At 36.0% G+C, this 7,297-nt stretch overlaps 1 long non-coding RNA gene across 1 annotated transcript; it reads right to left on the bottom strand.

The window, feature by feature from the left end:
- Positions 1-4,419: 4,419 nt before the first annotated feature.
- LOC117112191 lies at positions 4,420-7,208 on the bottom strand. The gene is made up of 2 exons (XR_004445993.1): positions 7,127-7,208; positions 4,420-6,713 (listed from the first exon to the last, which is right to left on the bottom strand). It is a non-coding gene; the product is annotated as an uncharacterized LOC117112191 (long non-coding RNA).
- Positions 7,209-7,297: the final 89 nt, after the last annotated feature.

Here is a 7,297-nt window from a genome sequence, read left to right as displayed (position 1 = left end):
ACATCAATATTTCTTTTACGTTGCTATATTTGTATATCACTGGGTATTAATATTAGGCTTTATTGTGTATGTTTGCTGTGATGTGTGCAAGTAAAATACAAGGGTGTATGTTTACGTCATCATTAATAAAGTGGACCCATATCACTAATACTACTACAGATGTTTCATAAATCACATATTCTTGTTAACTTCAGTTATTTACCAAAGACGATTTTTAACAGGAATATAAACAACTGACTGAGAGGGAGGCGTCAATATTAGTTGTTGAATGAAAATTAATCGATTCGTTCGACTTTCAAGTAGGTCTAATACACAATTATGCGTAGGCGCCATATGGTACCCAAAACAACTAGGCCCTAATTGGAATTGACATTGGTTCGGACCCAATACAAATAATTGGTTCCTAATCATCACGCTCCACGATCACGTCCATGTGATACTCTTGTTTGTTTTTTTGTTTTTTTTTGTTTTTTTTTGTTTTTTTATCTCTTTAACACGCAATAAATGATATATTTGTATGTATGACGACGATATCTGATAGGCATAGTTATTTATGTCTACAGTTGAATGTGCAGACATACAATGAGAAGTTCAAGTCTGTGTTACCTTTTAATATTCTAAAGCACCATCAAGTGGTCGTAAAATGTACGTACAGTGCATGAGAATCTCATAATACGTTACATTATCAGGCCGATATAATTCTGAAATAAATACTTGGAAATTTTGAAGCTTATGCATATACATGCCAATAAGAATGTTGATTTTAAAAAAATTGCAAAAGCGACTTTTAAAGAGATGTGCAAGTGCATCTCAGAAATGTGAGTCTATTTACCTCTAAAATGTTGTATTCATGTACGATTTTGATGATTATAATAATAGTACAGTAATATTCGTCCATTGGTATGTATTTTTGAAGTTTAAACAAAATTGTCGTTGGATTTTGTTGTATATCTTTATGTTTTCATCATCGCTAAGTCACTTTTATAGCATGAAATCTGTATTTATAGTTTAATTTGTTATTAGTTATTGAAGATAGGTTGCATTATCTGACACATAGGCCTATACTGAAAAGATAAACAAAATGCTAAGTAATACAAGTTTCTAGAAATGCAGGCAATAATGGTGTAGAACTGAGCTTTATTTAAACGTTTGTTCATCATCATTATTATGACTTACTGATATGTACCTGATGACTTAAATGGAGAATTACTGAAGAATATATAATTTTGCGACATATCAGTCGAGTAGCGTGACGCCTCTGGGTCACGTCCTAAGGTTTCAGCGAGGCTACGGGTGAATTTGGATTCGTTGTCGCAGCAGATTCCGACGTACTGGATACCGTACCAATCTCTTTACACTTCTCACCAAAGTTAACGAAATCTTTACAGCAACTCATTTTACATTTGAGATCTTCAGGATAAAGCTTTGAGCCTGTAAATTAAATGATTTCCCCCCCCCCCCCGATTATTGGAATTAACTCTCTAGTGTTAATTGGCGGGGGGGGGGGGGGAGGGGGATTTTTTTCTCTCTCATTCAATTAAATGTTAAACCGAGCACTTACTCCGTCGTGTGACAGTCGTACGACGAATTCAACTCCGCTCTCTGTGAACGCTAGACGACGCGACGCCGTCTGCTGTTTGTCGGTGACCAGTCTGAACGGATCGTCATTAAAAACGATCCCTTGCGCGCTTCATGGCGTTGCGTCTTCCACAAAATCGCGTCGGCCGACGTCCGTCGGGCGCAGTGAATGCCCGTCTTAATTGTATGTTAATCTTTATCTTTGAGATTAGGATTGAATCTAAATGCATCAACCCAAATTGTGAGGTCTTACTAAGTACAATCATCATGAAAGTACCGTCTGAGGGATCAGTCAGGCTCTGGAAGGTTGGCTCCTCATCGGTTGTTAATCGGACCCTGGAACAACACTGAAGTGTAACGTTAGAAATAATAACTGATATAGGCCTAGGCCTACTAACTTTATATAATTGGAAGGTACTCAATGAGTACGTGTTTCAGACAAAAACACTCCCTGCGTCGTACGACGATCTGACGACCGTCGACCAACGAATCAAACACCGCTCCCTGTGAACGTAAAGCCTGTTTTAGTATTCGGTCCATGTGCATTCACTGTACTTTTAAAATCAATCAAGAGGTTTTTTTCAACTCTTTTTGTATTGCACCTTGCAAATAATATAGGGATTAGACTATTGTGGGTTGAAATACATCTAGGCCTCGTCTAATTTACGATCGAAATGACTAGGGAGATTGGAAGCACACATAAAACACTGGTTAGCATTTTTATTTTACGAACATAAAGGTTATTTACTGAATTTGTCATTACCATGTCGTCAAAGGCGAGATTGAGGGAATTTGACATCGGGGTTGGTAAAATCGCGGTACCACTACTTAAATAAGTTGAAATAGATAGCTAACAAATGTATCCGTGTCGTTGGTTGTATGCCCATTCTGTTCAATAACAGCTATATAAAATTCAATTGACTAATCAGAATTTAAATAGGGGCCTACATGTTTGGCTAATGATTGAAATTAGAAAATACAGGAATCTGTATGAAGATAATAATTAACACTATAAACACTAGTTTTAATAATATACATCAAAAGGAATAAATCGTTTATAGTATAATCGTGCACGTTTGAGCTTGTAAAAATGTTGGCCTAATAGGTTTATACCGTTCACACAGCACAGGGAACAGATTACAAGTGAATAGAGAAATTCATGACAGTCATTTGTAATTGTTGTTCTTTCCACTCGCTTTTAGCGGGGTTTTTAACTATAAGATTGGTGAAAAAATGAGGGGGACAATTGACAATTGATGATAGCCCCCAAACCTTGAAATGTGGGGGTGTCCCCTGACCCTTACCGATTTTTATCAAGGTCATGAGAGTTATAGTGACCAATAGTGACGTTCTTTCAGTCGTAAAGTAGGTAGTTCCTAGGGGATACATCCAATCATAGATAGGCATAAGCCGTCATAGGTCTATAGATGGTGCCTACTTTTGGGCTGAGCCTTATAGTTATTGGTGCTAGCAATAATATTATGATTTTTCTTGATTTTTTTGATTTTTGTCGTCGTAATTTGTAGTTTACAATTTAAATACTGTAATCATCATACATAATATGAATGATTTTTTTTAAATTTTTGCATAGTTTCCAGGGGGCTTCGCCCGTATCACTTCCGTGAGATTTTGAGCGACGCCCAATTACACCAACCTACGCCTACGCCCCCCCCCCCTGCTCTGGGACAGTGGACTCAAATCATGGTGCCACCCCTGTGTGGCGCAGCTTTTGAGCTTAAAATAAATGACAAAATTGATTTATTAGCTTTATATTTTGGATTAATACCCCAGTCAAAGCACGATGACGGTATTTGTGGTTTTGCACAAATTTCCAAATGCAAAGCCTGTTACATCTGCTGTGGCACAAAGGTCAATTGTAAAAATGTAAAACAACCGTGTGTCCTTAACGCAAAATGATTGTCAAGATGGATTTCATGCAGCATATGCTTGCAGGCACATGGAAATACTTTCAACACCACAATGCCGAGCCAACAACTGTCTGCAAAGATATCCCATTATCCTTGATCTACAAATGACAATCTTGTGGACAAAAACCATTGCATGATTACAAACAGAATGGTTTAGTTGTTCTTATTATCCTCTACGTTTATTAATATCCAGCACTGGACTAATTTAACATAGCAAGATAAAGTCACTATAACACAACGAATTTTCATTTGTTTAATGATTTTTGTTGAGTTACTATTGTAAAAATTACACTTTTGCAAAGGGTATGTCTTTGTGTGAATATAAATATACACATTTTGCTTAAATTCAAAATAAATATTCTTGTTTATTGTAAAATTCCTCTATTTTTTAACATTCTCTAAAAATTGATCAGAATATTTCATATCATATATCATCCCCAAATCATGCACTTTTGCCAACTTTCATCGCAGAAAGATGATGAAATTGCAACACAATCAAATGATTTTCAAAATTCAAGATTCAAGATTCTCTATTTGTGTCCTCTCGGAAAATCAGTTGGTGCATCACATCGCAAAACAAAGTGCAGGATTAATAAAAAGAAAAAAAAAACAGCAACAAAAATATATTTATAATTAGGCCCTGAAACTTATTTGATATTGTGATTAAGAATTCTAATGGATAGTGGTCGAATGAATTGATATATCTATTTGTTCTACAGCTTTGTGATTTTAAACTTTTACCCGAGGGTAGCCAAGTAAAAGATGCGTTTAGTGGGTGGGAAATATTTCAGTGATTAGTTTTCAGTGAAAAATGATTTCAATGATATCACTACATTTACAGAACCTCGCAGCATTCTACTTTCTATTAGAAAGAACTAGTTAATGTAAACTGTAGACATTAATGACAGTAGGCTAATTTTAATATTCTTGTGTTTCTTTATTGGTATAATATCATCATCTGACTATCAGGCTCAGTGAACTTACAGTGGCGTAGATAGGGGTGGGGACAAGGTTGGGCACGTGCTCCGGGCGCCGGGTTTGGGGCGCTGAAATAGGAGAGTGAGTAAAAAAAATATGCACTTTTTAGAAAAATATTACGAAATTGATGTATGTCGTCAGACATGAATATTTTCCAGTTAAAGAATCTGAATGTAGTTAATTTTATTGGCAAATTTATAGATTGTGATTTATTTTAAGGCCATTTCGACCGTTTTCTCTCTTTTTTTAAATTTTGTTCTGTAATGACTACACATGTCACGGAAATTTTGGGTATTTCAGTATACACTTCCAAGCCAGTAGGTTTCGAAAGGTGGAAAATACCAGCTTAGTTGGCAAGGAGCTGTAGACCTACAATGATGTAATAAATTGCAGGATGCTGTTGAAAAGTAGAACAAACACCAAACGCAGTTTATCGTACAGTACGGTGATGAGAACGTTTTTCCGAACTTGCGAGTAGCAATTCAAATCATGTTGACAGCAGCTACAGTATTTCAATCGCTAGTTGTGAGCGCTCACTCAGCAAGCTAAAGCTTATCCTGCCATATCTCAGAGACACTATGGGACAAGAGATACTATCTGCTTTGACACTCTTAGTATTGAAGCATTAACTTTGATCATGTTATTAACGTATTTGCTGATGCAAAACACACAAAATGCAGTTGCGATTTTAAACAATGTTACAAATTTAGCAACTTACAAGATTCTATAGATAAGATAAATTTTGAGAATAAGAATAAGAATACTAAGCTGTATGATATAAATACAACAACCTTACAACTTAGGATTATGATAAAGTTGTATACAAAGTTGCGAACATCGTAATGCAGTTTCAATAGTAAGAAAGAACCTACTATGAGAGAATAATAATAGTTAATAATAGTTTAAATAATGTTATTTAGACAGTTTGCTTATTTTTACAGTGCATGGTAGGTACATACGATACAGATTATGCTTAAAGCCTATACTGTACAACCAATATCAATTTATTTCACAATATTATACCGTAATAATAATTGGAGGTGGGGGGAATTTTCTACTCTTTGAATTCGTTCCAGAGGTTATTTGTCCTATTTTTGTTTTCATTTTAAGTTCTATTTTCGAAAACAATCACTACTTATCCCATTTGCATCCTTTCTCAAATCGCCTATATGATAGCTTTTTCAAATAAAAGAATTTTCCTAGCAACTATAATCTCAACAATTACCATCGTGGTCCCTTATTTATTTGGTTTATTAGTAAAGAACAGATCCAGTGTCCTGTTGATCCTAGTGGGATTTGTGACCATCTGTTCCAGTCCAAACTTTCTTTACATATAGTCGGGTACGAACATGGTACACCAGAATCCAAATCTTGATTAGGCCAATCAGTTGCATCCATGTTAAAGTCCCCAGCAATCCAAACATGACTATACTCACGCATTTTGAATCTCGAAGCCTAATTAGCTATGCACTAGGCGGTTTGGCTCGGAAAACATCAATCTGTTGCCATATGATACAATTTCCACGTCAGTATCTAAACCTAATTTATGGATGACAGGAATACCCTTTCTAGTACATATAAGGACACCTCCGTAACTACTACCTTTGGAGTTTGGCGGTCTGTCTTTTCTAATAACAGAATAATTTGCTGGGAACATTTCTGAGCTAAAGATGGATTCATCGAGCCATTCGTTACCTATAATCAGGTCAGGATTGTGTGTTTCTGAGTACACTGCAATTTCAGTAATTTTGTTTTTCACACTTCGAAAATGTATAAAGTGATTTATGTACTGACATATTCTTAGTCCCCCTAGACCCTGGTCCCGGGTTTGTTTCACAGTCATTGGACTTAATAAAGTAATTGAACAAAAATTAAGAACTTTTATGGCTATATAAATCAACTGCCTTAGCGGATATTCATTACTGGGACAATATCTAGTAGGCTTAATATGAACCTCAAATTAAATCGCTGCTTTGAGTTCAACTGTGTAGCACTTCTTAAACGAAGGATCATTGCCTAACGTGTAGTGCTGAGACATATCAGTCGAGTAGCGTGACGCCTCTGGTTTACGTCCTAAGGATTCAGCGAGGCTACGGGTGAATTTGGATTCGTTGCCACAACATATTCCAACGTACTGGATGCCAATCTCTTTACACTTCTCACCAAAGTCAACAAAATCTTTGCAACAACTCATTTTACATTCGAGGTCGTCAGGAAAAATCCTTGAGCCTGTAAATGGAATTACGAATTCCTGATTGTTTTGGAAACGATGTATTTTACAATACGCTTAAATAATGTATAAAAACATTCAATATGTAAGAATGAGGTTTTTTCCAACCTGACGTTTTTTGTAGTATTATACTTAATATCTGAAATACTGGCGAACAAATACTGAAAGTGATTCTGACAGGAAACGAACGCCCATCCAACGCCCGACCACTAGGTAACCTTTCTGGTACAGTATCTTAGCCACATGCACTTAGTAGCTATGATACTGTACTCCTCATCTACATAGGCCTATAAATTGTTAATCACCTAGGACCCTCAATGTTCTCTACTAAATTCAAGTATTATCATGTCCACTGTGTATCTTTACTAAAACATTGTATATGGTATAAGCGCAATAATATACATGTTTATACCGTCTGAGGGATCAGTCAGTGATTGGAAAGTTGGCTCCTCTGTAGTCGTCCTATAAGCCACGGGCAGGGCTGCTATCGGACCCTGAAACAATACGGATGCATTTACTATTGTTAGAGAAAACAACATATAATGTTATAATTACATCATGTCGCTAATTGATGGACAAATAA

This window comes from Anneissia japonica, unplaced genomic scaffold (assembly GCF_011630105.1).
Source record: "Anneissia japonica isolate Jap-2015-1 unplaced genomic scaffold, ASM1163010v1 scaffold288109_len33814_cov189, whole genome shotgun sequence".
Lineage (NCBI taxonomy): Eukaryota > Metazoa > Echinodermata > Crinoidea > Comatulida > Comatulidae > Anneissia > Anneissia japonica.
The sequence above is the reverse complement of the archived record's forward strand: the minus strand, read 5'-3'. Positions and strand labels throughout refer to the sequence as shown.